The sequence below is a fragment of the Armigeres subalbatus genome, chromosome 1, assembly GCF_024139115.2.
Source record: "Armigeres subalbatus isolate Guangzhou_Male chromosome 1, GZ_Asu_2, whole genome shotgun sequence".
Taxonomy (NCBI): Eukaryota; Metazoa; Arthropoda; class Insecta; order Diptera; family Culicidae; genus Armigeres; species Armigeres subalbatus.
In genome coordinates, this window is record NC_085139.1 from 213,205,053 (window position 1) to 213,224,668 (window position 19,616).

Here is a 19,616-nt window from a genome sequence, read left to right on the forward strand (position 1 = left end):
ATAATCGCAATACATACTCGTGTATACACATTGTTGAAAAAACAAAACAAATACCGCGCCGGTACTCACGATCGCGAGCTCTGCTACATTTATTACCCTGATCACTGGCAGACCGCTTTTATTCCGCGATCAGACATGCGTGCGTATGAGTCGGCGGCGGCGGGCTGCGCGGCGCGTCGTTCGCTCCTTTTACGGACAATTATGTCAAGGCGGATTCCCTTGATCGTCTTTCGCGGTTTTGGCCGGCCTCCGCCGGTCTCGTCGGTTGGGCATATCAATTCGGCCAACAAATGCGTGAGTCTCTTTACAATGCGCGGAAATTCAAACAATGTAATCATTCAAAATATGAGAACATGTTTGATGCGCTTGGTCTGTGTGTGCGGTATTCATCTCGATCCATAATTGAATGTGCTAATTGCTGAGTGAATTTATAAATTAATTAATATGGCGAATGGATTGTTCTCCCTTTTCGAAGTGGAGACTACACGCGATTTTTGATAACAATTTGTTTTATGCAAATTCGGAAAGCGAGCTGAGTCATCATGCTTCGGGGTCGTTTTGCGTTGTATTCATAATTAAATTAGTGTATAGGCGACCCACTAACAAACATAAGTTGAATTAGACGAAAATAATAAACAATCTGTGAAGTTACAAACAAATGGTGGAATTGAATGAATCCTAAATTATATCTCGATTTATGATAGATTTACCCAAGTAACAATTTCCCTGCTTCTTGGATTTATTTAATCCTTATAGCGGATTTATCATATCAATCGCCACAGCCTGTTGCTCAGTTTTATTGTCAATATTATTGCTATCAAAAAAGTCTCTTATAAGTATGCTGAAAAAGCTTCAAACGTCAAACGCCTATTAATCTTATGAACAGCTCTACGGTAGTGATGAAGAGCGTGATAAACCATATTTTCAAAGCTTGATAAAAGCTACAATTCTCGGGTACTTATTCAAAAGGACGTATGTGATTTTGTAAACAAAGATTCAAACGTCGATTTGTCCAATTTGATGGCACTCCCACGCAAACTATCACCACAGACAGGCAGGGGAAGCCTTCGGCTACCTGTTGGTGGTGTTGGTTTGCGTGGGAGTGTCATCAGATTGGACAAATCGACGTTTGAATCTTTGTTTACAAAATCACATACGTCCTTTTGAATGAGTACCCGAGAATTTTTGGTCCTAATGTGGTCAAATGGATTACCCCAATAAATATATTTGCATTGCAAAGAGCTTATGACGGTGTTTAATAAGAGCAACATTTTCCTGATCGAAATTTTAGAGGCCATGTTGAAAATGGAGAAGCATTTTAAGTCAATACAATTTATCCCTGAAATTCATGATTGAACAATGTTTCCACCGCGTAAAACCTTTTTTTTTGTGATTGACATGCATAACAAATATATTAGGGAGAAAAATAAATTGATTCAATTGAGATCTACGATAACAACAATTAGGTATAATAACTTCAAATTAAATGTCCAGAACTACATTATTTTGAGGGCGCGTGGTGTTCAATCTTATTTTTTCACTAGCTTTCACCATAAAATTAAACGCGCACCTCATTTGGATAGAAGTGAATTAAAAAAACAATCCTGAAAGAAAATTATTTTATAGTCATCCTCATCATGATCGCCATCAACAATTTATTTTGTTATCACTTTCCAGCAAAGTTTTGTTTCCCTTTTTATAAGCAACATTTTTGACAGCGGCCGCAGCCAAATTCCCTTTTGTGGTTTAAAAAGGATTTCTAAATACTCTTATAATAGGTTTATAGTGGTTATCTAGAGAGGGCCACTTGGCCATATCTTACTCTTATAGTGACCATCACAAGTTGTCATGTAATAGCGGGTTTTATTGTTCGATCTTATTATTTTTTCTTGAAAACCATTCCTAGAGCGGAATAAAACTTAAAATGTTACTTGGGTTAAACATTTCACTTGAATTATCTAAGAATGCATCCATAAGTCCTGGTTATTCTGGTATATGGCACTCGGCTACCTGTGTTATTATTCTTGGAGCGGGATTATATCCTTGACGTTCACTTAGTGCACGAGAAAGGGAAAAGCTCACTGCATAACTTGTTTGGCGACTGATAATTGAAACCAGGCCTCAAAGTATCAAAGGAATCCTTGAGGATATATCTTATGAAACTCGACTTATTTTTGATGTGGTGTTATGGAGGCTTTGTTAAGTACCTTCAACGTAGAATTTCTGCAAGAACTCTGGTTGCCCAAGAAGCTCATAAGTAAGGCTTGTTCGCGACAAAATCTGGACACATAACTTTAAGAATCAACATAAACTACTGTTGGTTTAATTCGGTACGTTTTTCACTTCAAATGGCTTCATTCCTTATCGATGCTTCGATGTATGCACGAAACTTGGTGACATTTTGAATTTTCTAAGAAATAATACGTGCCGAATGATCTGGCATCCTCAGTAGAATTTGTTTCGAGCTCGTATCCTTCTGGTGGCTCATAAAATCCGTTTTTGTTCCAATCTCTGACGTTTTAGATATTGTCGAACTAGCATCGACAAATTTTAAAACGCTTTGAGCAGTGTTCACATGAAAACAAAATGTTTTTATTCATTTTCTGGATCGAGAGACCCGAATTTCAATTGCGACTGCACACAATTCTTTCCGAACCTGCAATTCCTTCGACGCCATTATTCACTACGTACTTGTACCACTCATAAGAAATATATTTTCAGAAAGTACAGACATAGATTCATCAATCTACGAAATATTTCACTCGTTGATGAGCTATTTCAAAAGTTATACGTGTTTAAAGGTGTCCAGATTTTGTCGCGTACAAGCCTTATACCAGAAAAAAGCCCATTTCACAGGGTTTAGACATAAGGGTTGAGATAGCGACAATTTTATGGAAATCTGTTTCTTGTCATAAGACGAGTTTGTACCATCCCATTCAATTCCACCACTTCATTGTACCTTGACAGATACGTATTTCGATCTCAACAGTAACCACTAGGCCAAGTTTTTTGTAGGGGATCCCACTGATGAAACTATTTCTCGCATCTCTGTACCTGGCTTATGTATCTTTGGTAGTAGTTTGGTTCCTTTATCGTTTTATCCGTAAGTCTGATAAGTCTCTCAAATGCCTGTACACCCAACCAGCGGATGGCAGATACAGTTCTGCATAAGAACCTTACAGAAACTGTATAATAATTGGGCATATACAATTATGCAAGATTTTAATACAATTATGGTATTGAAATCTCACAGTGTATGGTCTTCCGTTGATTTTTGTCGCCATCTGTTCATCGTAGTCCTCTTTATCCATTATCACCACTGCGTTTCCTTTGTCCGCCTTCATGTAGTAAACAGGTTTCTCCTTCAACTACTTCAAAATCCTCCTCTCGATTTGTTCGATGTCTCAAGCTGTCCTGCTTTGATGGCGTCTGCAACGATGTTTCTCACACTATTCTGGTCCCGTTGATTATGTGTTCCAGATCGGCTTTCTGGGTTGTCGCATATCCTAAACCCTTGTTAAGGTATGCTAATTGTTCCTCCGTAAACTGCTGTGTCGAACGGTTAACGACGAATCCTTCGATCAATTGTACTGTAGGGTTAGTCGTTCTACCTTCCGTCGCTGATTTCCCTCGTCAATTTCTTCTTGTGCAGTCTCCTCTTCCTATCCGCTTCACACTCTTCGGCCCGCTGTACCTTTTTTAGGAATGTGTCGAAAGAGTCTGGGTTCTCCTTTGCCAGCTTGAGGTGTAGGTTGTAGCACTCCAAGTTCAACCTGTCTAGCTTGGCATAGTGCCCCCCGATTGACATCTTCCACAAATCCGTTTCCGCTCTCTTACTGATAGATTTTTGGATGTGAGATCCCATATTAATCCTATGGCTAACAGGAGTCAGCATCTCCTTTTGGCACTTCTTGAGGAAGACCACATCCTTAAGAACACTTGCGATCCTCCTCTTCAAATCTATAAAAGTATTACGCTCGCTCCGCTCGGATGCCATTTTGTTAAGAAAATTATTTTGAGCTTTTTAGTGAAATGTCTTCACTTGTCAGAAGACGAATTGTACCATCCCATTTAATTCCACCACTTGATTGTACCTTAACAGATACATATTTCGACCTCAACAGTAAGTTCGTCTTCAGTGTCTCGTACTTGACTCGACTGGAAGAAAAGGATTACAGCTTGCACTATTTATACTATGCGTAATTTTCTTAAGAAAACTGTTTATTAAAACTGGAACTACATACACCCGATTCTGTTTTTACACGTACAAAATTTTTGCAAAGTTGCTCCATTTTGCATGATTCGTTGAGAAATCATAAAACTTTTTTTACACGTGAAAAACCGTGTAAAAAAAGTTTTATGAACTGAAAACTTTTTTTACACGGAACGCATCCCCCGTGTAAAAAAAGAATCAGGTGTACACACAAATTCTTTTAGTTTATTAGTTTTCTGTTTTTATTCGAAATCTCAGATCGGACTACGGATAATGCAGATCTTCCGGGCAGGCCTTACTTTGTAACATTAAATGTGAAAAATGATTCACAAAAATGAAAAAACGATCCGTAAATAACATTTGAATGTTTCATAAAACGCTACCATAAATCAATAAAATAGTTCAGAATTATCCATAAAGAATTATTTTAAAATCCATTACTAAGCTAAAAATTTGAAATTAATAGGAAAATATGCTCCGCTAGACATGGCCAAGAAAAACAACAACATTCCGTCTATTTTCTGAATGATCCAAAAATCTTTGGAAAATGATCCATAAAAAACCAATGTATTGGTCCATTGAAAATAAAATTTACGAAATTTTTATCGTGATGGATCATAATTTCAGTAATATGAACCATAATTTTGGAAATATGATTCATAACGCTTGGATAGAAGCCAATAAAACTGTATTGGGTAATTGGTCCATAACATTTTTTACAATCTAAAAAAATAATGGACCATATATATCACCAAAATTATGGATCATATGAACAAGACTATTATTATTATTTATTCAGACTAAGGCCGAAGTGGCCTGTGCGGTATATAAGAGTCTTCTCCATTCGGCTCGGTCCATGGCTACACGTCGCCAACCACGCAGTCTACGGAGGGTCCGCAAGTCATCTTCCACCTGATCGATCCACCTTGCCCGCTGCACACCTCGCCTTCTTGTACCCGTCGGATCGTTGTCGAGAACCATTTTCACCGGGTTATTGTCCGACATTCTGGCTACGTGCCCGGCCCACCGCAGTCGTCCTATTTTCGCGGTGTGAACGATGGATGGTTCTCCCAGCAGCTGATGCAACTCGTGGTTCATTCGCCTCCTCCACGTACCGTCCGCCATCTGCACCCCACCATAGATGGTACGCAGCGCTTTCCTTTCGAAAACTCCGAGTGCGCTTTGGTCCTCCACGAGCATCGTCCAGGTCTCGTGTCCGTAGAGGACTACCGGTCTAATGAGCGTTTTGTAGATTGTCAGTTTGGTACGGCGGCGAACTCTATTCGATCGGAGCGTCTTGCGGAGTCCAAAGTATGTACGATTTCCAGCCACTATACGTCTCCACTATATGAACAAGACTATGGATCAAATTACCAAAACTATGGATCATATGACCAAAGTTATTGATAATCATCACGTTAAAAATTGCGCGAATTTGAAATTTTGTGGATCCAAATATAGTTTTTATGGATCATTTTCCATGGATCATTTGACATACGTTCATGAGAAAATAGCAGGAATGTTATTGCTTCGCTTGATCATGTCTAACGGAACAATTTTTTCAATTGCTAAATTGAAGCTTAGTTATGGTATGGATCTAAAAAAAATCTTTTCGAGGGTTTCCGATTTACGGATTTACGGTAGCGTTTTACGGATAGTTATTTTTTTTATTCTTTCGTTTATTTGGAACACTCGTTTGCCGTGAAGCGTTACGGAGCCGCAGATATTTTTATTTTTTATTTTTTATGGAACATTTTCTGTGTGTTTTATATGCAAAAGCATGTTTTGTCGATTTTTCGGGTTTTCCGAAAGATTGTTGAAAATGGACACCCAGAACCAGGGTTGAAATATGTCAAAGTCAATGCATTAGAAAACATGAATCTCAGGATATTCTCCGGTCAATCTCATCGCCACCGTCGTGAGTGCGACAGTAGGGCAGCCAAAAAATCATTCCAGCACCAACCATTCAATTTACCATTCATCCAAACACAAGTGCGGCTTGACAGGCTGCTCAGTTCGTGCGTTACCGCATGAATGTGAGTGGCCCATTTAAATGCATGGTGATTTTTTGTAATTTGTTGGGTGAATGTGTACATTTTACTGTGGTGAATTTCTTGTTCGTGGCGCACTGGGTGATGTGAGTTCTGTTGTTTATTCCTCTCCCTATTCGGGAATGTGAGATAGATTTCAAGGAAGAAAATTAAAAAATTAAATAAAAAATGCTGCAGTCGAAATTACTATTGCAAGGGTTATTTTAAGAATATGCACTAAGGTGGACCACTATAAATGAAAAAATGCATACTTTCCACTTTTTACCTCTAGGTGGCGCTGTAGTCATTTAATCACGCTCATTAGTGACATTTACTATCTTTACATTATTACGAAGAGACAGACCAATTGGACTTTTGAGAGGAAAGTGTTGCGTACTATCTATGGCGGGGTGCAGATGGAAGATGGTACTTGGAGGAGGCGTATTTACCACGAGTTGCATCAGCTGTTGGGAAAATCCACCATCGTTCACATTGCAAAAATCAGAAGACTGGGCGATGGGCCGGACATGTACCCAGAATTTCAGACAGTACCCCGGTGAAAATGGTTCTTGACAATGATCCGACGGGCACAAGAAGGCGAGGTGCACAGCGAGCAAGGTGGATCTAAGTGGAAGACGATTTGCGGACCCTCTGCAGATTGCGTGGCTAGCGACGTACAGGCATGGACCGAGTTGAAAGGAGAAAACTTTTATTTACTGCACAGGCCACTCCGGCCTTAGTCTAGAAAATGAATAACTAAAATATAATTTTCGTTAATCAATAAACGAACGTATTATTTAGAACTAGAGCATGGAGTTAGCTGTTGGCAACTATTAGGTTTACTTTTCTTCGGCATGATTTTCTTGAAATCGTGGAGATCGGTTCGGTTCAATTGGTGCAGAAAACAGTGGTCATTTTGTTTTCTTTGTTCGAGTGATTGGTTTTAGATCCTTATCGACATAGATTAAACGCAGTTCTAACAGTTTTCTAATTGTCAGACGCCACTAATTACAAATCTGATGGAGGACAACAGCAGCCATCATCTTCCAGTATGACAGTTCCTCAACTTTCGCCACTATACATAGACGGCAGAATATGTTTTTTAATGAGCGAGAGCTGCAAAAAATTAAGGTTGAGGTTGCAGCACTTCAGGAGTTCCGATGGCGAAGAACATGAGAACGGAAATTCCACGCAGTTGACCCAATTGCGGGTACTTCATTCAAGTATCACGTCCACTACAGTGTTAGTTTCGTAGTGCTTGGTAAGCAGCAACGTCGAATCATTAGACGGAGGCCGGTATGCATCTGCGTGTTGAGAATTAAGGGCAAGTTCTTTAACTACAGCTTGATCAATGCATTCGCGCAGACCAACGACAATTGCGATGATGTAAAGGACGAGTTCTATGAGCATCTAGACTATGAGCTCAAAACATGACGTGAAATTTATCATCGGTGACGCAAACACACAAGTCGGAAGGAAAGAGTTCCCAGTCATTGAAAAGGAGAGCCCCACGCAACTAGCAATGACAACGGCGCCAGGGTAGTCAATTTTGCCGCAGCCAGAGGAATGGTTATCTTTAGCACCTATTTTGCACACAAGAATATTCTAAAGCGCACCTGGAGACTCCGAAATAACGAAAAGTTTTCCCAAATCGATCATGTTTTGGTGGACGGTCGGCATTTCTCAGATGTCATAGATGTGAGGACCTTCCGAGGCCCAAATATCGACTCTGACCATTATCCGGTGGTATGTAAGATTCGAACAAGGCTGTCCAGTATCGCCGATTCTTGGCGTGAGAGAATCATGCAGGTGAACATACAACGACTGTCGGGCGATGGCGCTGCGGAGCAAAACGATCAACAACATGCGCAAGAAAAGCGTACCGGCGCCAGTCATGATCAATGACAGCTCTGGAAATCTGTTGACCGACCGAGCAGGTGACGCTGCTAGGCGAAAGGAGCACTTTGAGCTATTGTTGAATAGACAATAGGACGGAGAGGGCACAAACAGAATCAGGATTGAGGATGATGGACAAGCAATGGAGCCACCAAAGCTAGACGAAGTGAGAAAAGCTGTTTGAGAGCTGGAAAACGGCCAGGCCGCTGAGAAGAACGGAATGCCGGCCGAGTTTCTAAAAGTTGGGAGTGATCGGCTGAACGAAAAAAAACAAATCACCGAATGACTGAAATGATTTTGGCGGGAGGTGGGAGGTGGACAAGAAATGCCTTAGAGCTGGCTTGATGGCTCATATGCCTATCTACAAGAAAGGCAACAGACTCGATTGTGCTAATTATCGAGGTATAACACTCTAACGCCTTTAAGGTAATCACTCCAATTCTGTTCAGCAGACTGTGTCCGTTTGCGGAGACCTTTGTCGGCGAAGAACGATCAACAATCAGAGATGCATCTGAATACGAGAACGCGTGTTCGTGTTTAAAAAGTTCTGAACCAGTGCTGCAAAGTGTCACCGTACAAGTCACGCAAAGCGTGACAATAACAAAATCCAGGTCATGTGTCAAGCACTCAATTGTGATGCTCAATGTGGATCTCACATGCTTGGTGTAACGATTAGGGATCCTACATTCAGAGATATGCGAAAGCAGCCATCTTGAGCCAATCGAGCATTGAGAGCTGTCAGAATCTGAGCCAAATGAACAGTGCTATTGTTGCGGATTGAAAGATATTGCGATTGTAATGAAAAAGATTTTACGAAAAGTTTTGTCGAATAAACAATTTGTTTTACATTGGCAAGTTGAAGTAGTCTAGTTTATGCATGGTACTTTGTTCATTTGTATTGCACTTTTATTTTAGTGATAATGCACTGTTGGACGTGAGTTAACGAAATCTGAAAATGCCATTATACGCAAAGTCATGTTCGAGCTCCAACATTTTGCGCCACGGCAAGTGCTGGCAGCGTTTGTTTACGAAAGTAACAGCGTTGCTAAATCATCTGGAAAAGTATTCGCACATCTCTTAATATAGGATCCCTAGTAACGATCACCATGAAAGTGACATTTTAGCAACTAGCGCTTGGTCACTCACCATGTCTTCACTTCTTCTGCCTGTGATCACCAGCATGAATGATAGGAAAACTTTCCTGATGTTGTGGTTGTCATATCCATGTCATCTTGACTATCGTGATGATCACTTGACCTATGCGGTGTTTGGTTCGAAATCAACGCTCGACAGCAATGGAATAATCCACTTAGCGGATTAATGGATTTTTGCTGTGATAAAAATGCATGAGACCAAAATAGAATTTTTGGGAACATTTAAGTGTTCTTATTGTTTATATTGACTTTTTGTGCAATATTTTAAGAGGTGCTATTAAAAGAAAAGTACATACATAGTTTTTCCAAATTTGATCCAGACTATCTTTTGAAAAAGGCCAAATTTTTTTTATTGATTTTTTCAAATGGATACAATTAAAAAACGACGCATCCTACAAAAAAATGTTGTATGGGTGACTATCGCAAAATCAGTCAAAGTTTCTAATAAAGATATCGGAAACAATTCAAATTGAGCCCTACACTGAAAAAAAATCAGTTTTAACAGTTTCAAAGATTAAAACTCGATTTGCGAAAAAACGCTTTTTTTGATTTGTATGAAATTGTGTCTCAAGATAGGTGATTATGTTCCCTACCAACCGTCCATACATCGCAAGCTTGACACTTTTAAGGGAAAAAAGTTTTTCTAACAAAAAATGCGTCGTTTTTTGATTGTATCCATTTGAAAAAATCAATAAAAAAATTTGGCCTTTTTCAAAAGATAGTCTGGATCAAATTGGTAAAAACTTAGTTAGAGCCATTCACAAATACGGCCCATACAAATTTCAGAACCCTCCCATACAAAATACGTTACGAGAGGGTGGGTGGGGGCTTTCAGCCCCCAGGTCCATTTTAGCGTTATGTAATTTGTGAATGAACCCTTAATTTAACTATTGATTTATCCAAAAAACGACGTCAGTCCAATCAAACGACAACAAAATCAATCAATAACGGTGCTCACCTGCACTTTTGACAGCTGACCGACCTGATGCTCTTTATGGCTCTCAGCTTGTGGTTGTCAATCTGGGTGTCACGCTTACCGAAGGTACTCACGTGTCAGCTTCTACATGTCACGATGCGCTTGCAGTGATTGTCAGTAAAGAACATCGTTTAAAAGCGTGGTGGTTTTTGTTTTCATATCTGATCATCTGGTGATGGTCACGACATTTTGCAAGACTGTTCTGAACACTGCACACTGTTCAAGAGCACTGACCTAACTTAGCAACTTGTATCCTAGGAAAACAAACTCAAGCTACGGCATGCTACTCATTTTTTCGGCTAGTAATAGAACACGTGGGCATCTAACGGAGAGAAATCAAGGATGCTCGTATGTTTTGACGTAGGACTACGTCTGTCTTTTCTATATTGGGGTACACTTTACGATTGCGAAAATCGGAGACCGTCACGAAAATATGATAGACTTTAAACTTTGATATCTCAGCCGTTTCTCGATGGATTTTAAATATTTTTGGACCATTCGATCAAGGATGAGTCAACGCTTCTTTGTACTTATATGAAAATACTGATTTTTAACTATTTATTAACGATTATTGATAAAAAGTTTAGAAATAGGTAAACTAACCAATCACGTACATGTATCACTAGCACAGACATCAAAAATCAATCACTTGCGGGTTCGGATCTAATCCTCAGTTTGAACAAGATTTCACGAAGAGCGGACGCATCAAAGCGATCGCAGCGGAGCGGTCACAGCATCACGGAGGCGCTCCTAACATTTTCAACAGAAATCCATCGCATTAGTGGTGCCCAAGTAACCATGAAGCTATATATGCGTGTAAAAAACACAGCCCCAAAAGTTGACTTAAAGTGGAAAAGGGCAATTATAAGACCGAATTAATGGTTCATTACTTTGACATGTTGAAATAAAGCAACAGTAATGTATCACTGCATTCGTTATGCTGATCTAGAGTATCGTTGTCTGACAGCTGATAAATAAACGCCACTTCACATCATTAAAACTGATCTAATGCAGTTAGCATTTAGGATGCCGATTTGTGATTGATGTATGTGCAATATTGTAATGCTTGGTGTTACTTGGGTGGTGCTCGATGTGTTGCTATGGATTATTCAACCTCAACGAACCAGCATTTCATATGAAGAAACGGTTGATTTTAAAAATAGCACAGTTGCGATCCCGCACCGCCAGTCCCGATGCTGAAAATTTATTACAAATTGTGGTGTCAGTTAGTTGGAAAGGCGCATTGGGGAAAGAAAATTTTATGGAAAAAAAGAGTTAATTGCGAAAATGGCCTTTTCGGTGGCATTGGGCTTGGCGTGGTAGCTTGGTTGCTGTTAGTGATTCCATCCATTCAAATTTAAAAATCATCGAGTTTCAACGCAAGCTGCCGACAAGCGTTTAGATGCAGTTAGTTATTCATTTAAACAAATTTATTGCATCATCTCCCTCCGACACGCGCTTGTGATTCTACTACCGAAGAGCAACTTTCTGTCGTCGAAAAATGATAAATTTTGCACTTAGAAGAAAGTTCTCGGATCTACCTTCCCTTGTGTAAAATAATGGTACAGCAAAGAACCGATATATTTTCAATAATGCGACTTTTAAATCCCTAACAGCAAAAAAAAAATCAAAATATTGTGAGGAAATTTTATTTTACTACTACCATTCTAACAAACTTATTGCATCATCTCCCTTTGCTTTGTTTTGCTTTTCGAAAGAGAAAGAGACACAAACTATGATTACAAATACCATCCATTCCGTATAACTACGTAGTCCTACGTCACTTTTGCGTACAACCCGATTGGGTGGCACCTTTGAGTTTTTGCATAGTTCCAAATCTAAGGAATCTTAGCTACCATGATCTTATTACTTGCGTACCAACCCAGTGCACACTGAACTGTGTTCAGAGCACAAAATTTAGAACAGCAAGGCACGCTCTTGGCTCATATTCTGTTCAGGATGCGTCTCTGTCAACAATGGACCAAATGTTCACTCTGCGATAAATCCTGGATAAATTCCGGGAATACAGCTTGCGCACTCATCATCTGATTGAAGGTTTCAAGGCAGCATACAAATCAGTGAAACGGAACAAGCTTTTGCATACAATGCTAGAACATGGCTTTCCGGCAAAGCTCATTAGGCTGATTTGTGCGACGCTGGATGGATCCAAATCAAGCGTCAGAATATCTGGTAAGACATCTGATTCATTCGTGACGTTAGATGGATTGAAGCAGGGCGATGCGCTCTCTAATCTCGCAGCTTTCGAACACAGACAAAAATAGCTCTGTACGATTGTATGACATTTGCCAGAATTAATTTGCCAGAATGATTTTTGCCAGAAACCCATTTGCCAGAATGGATCATGTGCCGGAAAATCATTTCCCAGAATGGACCATTTGCCAGAATGAACCATTCACCAGAATAGAATTTGCCAGAATATACCATTCCCCAGAAATAGTGAAACAGGAAATTTCAGTTATTATTGGTGGCTGAAGAATAGAAAAAGAATGTTATGAAGAAGGTAATTTTGCAAAACGTGGATTTGGCATTCTTCACTAATGAAGGGATTTTTAGTAGTACTTTTAGAAGGGATAATTAATTTTCATAAAAGGGATTATTATTTTAACATATTAGACAATTTACAGAAAGATGGATACTATTTGTCAAACAAATACATTCATATTTATCTAATACCAAACAAACTGTTTACGAATGGATATCATATTTCTACGCCTTATTCCAGACGCAGACTTCATTTCAAAAATTGAATCATATCTACAGTTGGATAATATCACTTAAATTCATACTAGACAGGCATCATTGAAGAAGTTACATCTACAAGTCTAGGCAAAATGTCTCCTTTTAAACTGGAATCATATCCACAATTGCCATATTCAAAAACGGGCACGAGCAAACACCTACTTTCAAAGAAGGGATAACATCTATCCTTGTCTTAATCAGAGCAAGCGCCTACTTTTTTAAGGAAATGATCATTTCTGGTTAACGCCTATTTTCAATTTTTCCTATTTTCATTCACCATTGCTTTTCTGGACAAGTGCCTACTATTAAATAAAGAATCACATCTTCCATTACATTAATCCCGGTAAACGTCTACTTTTAAAGAAAAGATCACATTCACCATTGCCTTAATCCGGGCAAGCGCCTTCTTTTAAAGAAGGGGTCATAGCCAACATTGCTTTAATCCTGGCAAACGTCTATTTTTAAGGAAGGGCTCACATCCACCATTGCCTCAATCTGGGCAAGCGCCTACTTTAAAAAAAATGAATTACATCCACCATTGCGTTAATACGGACAAGCGCCTACTTTTAAAGAAGGAATCATATCTACCATTGCTTCATTTGTGGCAAACGCCTATTTTTTAAGAAGCGATCATATCCACCATTGCCTCAATCCGGACAAGCACCTTCTGTTAAAGAAGAAATCATACCCACCATTGCTTTAATCCTGGCAAACGCCTATTTTAAAAGAAGCGATCACATCCACCATTGCCTTAATCCGGGCAAGCGCCTGCTTTTAAAGAAGGAGTAATATCCACCATTACCTTTATCCGGGTAAGCGCCTATTTTTTAAGAAGGGATCACATCCACCATTGCTTTAATCCAGACAAACACCTATTTGAAAGAAAGGATCACATCCGCTATTGTCTTAATCCAGGCAATCGGCTATACCCGGTGTTATATTCCTCACTAGAAAACAACTATAAAACAACAACAAAGCAAAATGATGAACAATGTCCCTTTCGTCGCATGACCCTCCCTTTCGATGCTGTTCACAGTTATGCCAAAAATTCATGGCGTTGTGAATTTTAGCGCCTACTGTGCAAACGCGTGCATGGCAAATAGGAGATGACCAATTCTGGGGAATGTTTCATTCTGGCAAACGGCTTTCTGGGGAATGGTCCATTCTGGCAAAAGGCCTTCTGGCAAATGTCATACAACCCTCTGTACACATCGTTGATTCGTCCAGTCACCCTGTACGGCCATGAAGCATGGGCGTTAAAAAATGCAGACTATCGAATTCTTGGAGTGTTTGAGCGGAAAATACTGCGTTCAATACTTGGTGGCGTGGTGGAAAATGGTGAATGGCGCAGACGCATGAATCACGAGTTGTACCAAGTGTACAAAAATGCAGACATCGGCAGGCTGATAAAATACGGCAGATTACAGTGGGCTGGACATGTAGTGCGTATGCCGGAAGAGAGACCAGCAAAAGTCATGTTTAGCAGAGAACCTAGAAGAGGGCGTCGGCTCCGGGTAGACACCGAACATGCTGTTTGCAATCGAGGAAGATACGCGTGCGGCTGGCGTGCAGGAAGACTGGCGACTGGTGGCCCAAGAAAGAGCGACCTGGAACAAGACATTTCATTCGGTTTTGGTCCGGACAATACGGAATGTGCGTCCATCATCACAGGTATAGGTAGGTAGCTCAACTTTACAACGCTGGATTTGTAATTTTCTGTGAATATTTCTCGGGTACTTATTTAAAAGGACGTAAGTGAAAACAAAGAAAATGGAAACAAACTTTGAAAACAAAGATTCGTACGTTGATTTCTCCAATCTGATAACACTGGGGCAAACCATCGCCATAAAGAAGTTGGGGAGGCTTAGATTACCTGTTCGTTGTGTTGGTTTGCGTGGAAGTGCCATTATATTGGTCATACTTTTGAATAAGTACCCGAAATTTCAAAAAAATCCAGTGGGAATTCCAAAGAAATTTTATGAAAAAATATGCCGTGGAGATTTTTAAGAATTTTACGTAGATATTCCACGGAAGATATTCCGAAGAATACTCCACACTGAGAATACCGCAGATTTTGTGTAGATTTTTTTCAGGGAATTGTGAAGAATTTGCCGAAGAAATTAATACCAAAATTCTGGGAAGTTACCAAAAAAAACCCAGATTAATCCACCTAGCGGTGATGATGCCTTTCTCGTGCGGTAAAAAAATAGTATTTTGGGCATTACTTCTGAGCAGTGTTGGACTTTTTTACGCGCTTTTTTATGAGAAAAAGTATTTTGGCCATAACTTCCAAGCCCATTGTGCGATCTGGCCAATTTTCAATAGGAAACAATGGGCAGAATACTGCGTTGAATGCAACTTGTTCCGAAAAAATCGGTCAAGGGTAAGTACAAAAAAAGTGAGCTAGACTTTTTGCTCTTTTGGTGCGCACACACATACACACATACACACACGCACACACACACAGACATCACCTCAATTCATCGAACTCAGTCGATTGGTATATAACACTATGGGTCTCCGGGCCTTCTATAAAAAGTTTGTTTTTGGAGCGAACATATAGCCTTTACGTATACTTTGTATACGAGAAAGGCAAAACTTCTGTAGTTTCTAGTAGGAGCCCCAAAGAAAATCCCAAGAAAATTTCCAAGAATTTGGAGAAAATATAAGAAAATAATCACGGAAAATTCTGCAGAAATATGCTGAAAACGTCACCGCCGAGCAAAATCAAGACACACGCCGCGCCGCTGACGATATCCGGATCGGCGCACACATCTACCAAACTGAATAAAATCTGCTTAACAGAATCCACACAGAATCTATTTTTAGATTTCCATTACTCATTATTGTTGTCGTTGCCAGTCCATCTCGTCGTTAGTCCGTTGTGTCCAGGTATCTGGCACCCCTAATCCTACCCTTTACGTTTGACAATAGCCAACATCTTTGAGCTTCCCATTGTTCTGTTGAAGTTGAGTTTCCCACTGACAATTCTATTTTGTAAACAAACCACAATTTCGAGTTGATTTTTTCCAAATAGACGTAATTATTTTTCATCATTTTTCGAGAACTTGTGCGAAATTATGAATGCGAGGTGTACTTCAACAAGAATATTGATGCCTTTAATAAATTTTTATATTTCAAAAGGTACCAAGCACTCAACTTCGTTGAAATATCATGAAATTTAAAAACATATTTTCATTGGCAGGTTTTCGACGACTATGATTACGCCTTCGTATTAAATTAATCGATGATTTTGATGCTGGCATCTGAAACATGGCCGCTTCGCAGACCCCTGGTTGTGTCTTTTTGTTCATGTACGTTGGAGGAATTCCCTACGAGAAGAACAAGTTGTCAGCCGTCATCAGGCAGCCGTGATGATAAGGCGCGTTCCCCAATACGCATGGGCTGGGCATCCGGCGACTGATGAGGGTTCGTTTGAGGGACTGGGAATCGACCCCATGACCATCCGCTTATAAGGCGAACGTGTAGCCAACTACGCTACGAGACCCTCCCCCCATTTTTGGGCAATTGTTAAACAAATAATCCAGAAAAAAGGCTACAAAGGGCACTACAAAAATCAAGAAATGGTCACTAAAATGGACACAATGGTTGACGAATGATTGTCCAAAATTTATATTTTTTAATTTGTAACAACGTTTTCTCAACGGATTTTTCAAATATATTATCACTGAGTTTCTCAAAAAATTTGCTGTATAAACACTCGACAACAAACTGTAAGTAGAGCATTATTTCTTACAGAAAATAAATAAGATGACTCATGCTCTATGAAACCAAAATGAAGATGTCATCCATCAGTTGTGCCCTTCGAAGGGTTAGTGGGTTTGCTCATGAAGCTCATTGATGTTGCCGGGAGATATCTTTTATTTCCTCTGTGGTGTAAACACAGCTTGTGATGCATTTTGTATAGGAGCGATTGTACGACTATAACTATATTATTACCCTTCTCGTCCTGACAGGAAAATCCTTTATTGTCTACCTGAACTCCATACCTTTTGTGGAAGAAGTCCACACCTTTGTGATGTTGTCGCCGACCTACTTCAGACTCGACTTTAAAAAGAGCTGCTAAAGCTTTGAAAATGAAACCGAAAATCCAACATCGGAAAACACTATGAAATTAATATTTTTCCACTTTGTTCATTGCCACATTGACAGAATGGGGCCACTTTTCTTTGCGCTGTTTTCCCCCGATCTGAAACACAATATTATTCATCACCTTCGCTCCCAGACGTAAAACATCCCCACCGTCACGGACACCGGCTGGTCGGTGTTGACCCTCGACTCTGTCTCAGCGCACAGTCCTTGCCCGTTACAACACTTCTTCTCACACCAATCCATAGTAATAACAAGAAACTCCCATCCCAGTTAGCAGCCCCACTGCAAACATCATTTTGTTGGTGGAGTGAGCGGCGTCCCGCTTACTTTCGGCATGTTTACATTTTTACTGAGTTGTTGTTGAATGTTGAATCGCGCGCGGATTCACGGTGGGCGGGTTACAGGTTAAAAATAGCGATTTCGTCGACCACGCTGACATCACGCCTTCCGTTGCAAAGAGTGCTGTTCGTTACACAGCCTTGGCGTTCACGATGCCCTACGCGCTGACGTTATTTGGGTCAAGCGATTCTAGAATCTCACTGGAATCCATCTTGGATGAGCATTTTTTCATTGAGTGAAATTCGAATTTAAGTCATGAGTGACTCACTGGTTTGCTGTTCCTTCTATGATCTCAAACATTCCGCTTATTAAAGAGTCATGTTTCAAATGCAACGCACTTTGTCCGATAAGAGATGTGTCAATCTCTGGGAAGCATCTGATAAGACTTCAGTATTATTCAACACAAATTCCAGTAAATGAAGAACCCACCATCTTCGTCACCCCCCATATACACGCTAGAACTGCGGGTACACACCTTTTAAAGCTTGGAAGCCTTGACTCACTGATACAGCGGCGGGAAGGGTTTGTGGGAAGGAAGTCAACCGACCGGAACGGACCGAGGAAACTCGCGCGCGCGGAAGAACACACCCGAATCGATGCACTGGTCAAATGAGACTGGCAGACTGAATCCGGTAGGTGGCTAAATATTGGACGAGAGTAAGCAAGCGAATTGATTTGCGTTCGTTGGTGAGCTCACCAACAGCAGCGGCGCTATACCGAAGACGCTGTCTGTGTTAAGACGGGTGGTTTTGCACATTCAGACTATTTCACGACTATGCCACTGAATTTAATGTTCTCCCCGTGCAGCAGCGTATCAAATGCTATCAATGAATTAAGTTGATTCAAACTGATAATGTAAATGCGGAACGTTATCGGTAGAACGTAAAAGTTCTACCTTACAGCAAGACTATCCAGTAATCCTGTGATTATTTGTGCAAATTCTTAACCTCAAGACCTTGTTTGGACTCAAAGGATTTTTTTTATTATATGCTTCATCAATGTGTTTACCATTTGAAAATTTTGTTCTACATCACGCCGCCAAAATTTTTGCATCGGCGCATCACTATTAGAAATTTGTCACGACAAAAATTTATGATTTTTCACACTATTCCAAATTTGTAGAAATTTTCATTATTCTTAAACATGTTTACTTCTTCGGATATTATCACAATCACATAGTACAGTTAACATGAATATAATAACTTCAGAAACTACACCTACGTCAAAATCAGAATTAACTATTTTGGCTCAGAGATGATTTAAAAACCATCTAAAAGAAAGGCGATAAGCGGAAGTGTGAGAACTTTGGAGCGATCACCATCCTTAATGCCGCCTACAAAGTGATATTCCAGATCACCTTCCGTCGTCTGTCTCCATTAGTGAATGAGTTCGTGGGAAGTAATCAAGCCGGCTTCGTTGACGGTCGCTCGAAAACGGACAAGATCTTTATTGTACGGCAAATCCTTCAAAATTGCCATGAATACCAGGTCCCAACGTACCATCTGTTCTTTGATTTCAAGGCGGCATACGACAGTATAGACCGCGTGGAGCTATGGAAAATTATGGACGAGAACAGCTTCCCTGGGAAGTTTACCTGACTGATCAAAGCAACGCACAGTGTTTTCTAACCCAGGAATTCTTGATCGAAAATGTTTTGGCCTTGAAAAGTTGATTTTAGAGGCTAAGTGACTTCGGAGAAAAGTTTCAGTATGTTAAGCTCCATATTTTGGAAAATCTATCCAGCCGTTTCTTAGTTATGCACAATACAGACCAATTCATTTTTATATATAACAACAACAAGAAGAAAAGGATGTTCATACGTCACTTACGCAAGCTATGTCACATATATGATGAAATGCAACCATTATACTTTCCATTACCGAAATAAAATTTTGCCCCAGTATGCCCCTAAATGTATGCAGTCAGTTTCAAAATGCTCATTTTTTTACCGAAAATTGTCATAACCTCGTCCACATTGAAACTGTCTTTAGAAGGTACATGTTTTTATTGCGACGGACATCTTTGAAGAACATCTTAAAAATCTTTAAAAAAATATTTTGAGGAAAGTATCGTGAAAAACTAGGGGCAGCAGGGACTATGTCCAAGGGCTTGACGATCCCTCCCCAGGTCATCTG

General features: G+C 40.0%; 1 protein-coding gene across 1 annotated transcript in view; it reads right to left on the minus strand.

Moving 5' to 3' along the window:
• LOC134210689 (uncharacterized) overlaps window positions 1-18,118 on the minus strand; it is a 37,772-nt gene extending 19,654 nt beyond the window's left edge. Inside the window, exon 1 of the mRNA XM_062686900.1 lies at window positions 17,957-18,118. The gene's annotated coding sequence lies outside the window, so the exon portion shown is untranslated. The remainder of the gene's footprint in view (window positions 1-17,956) is intronic.
• Window positions 18,119-19,616: the final 1,498 nt, after the last annotated feature.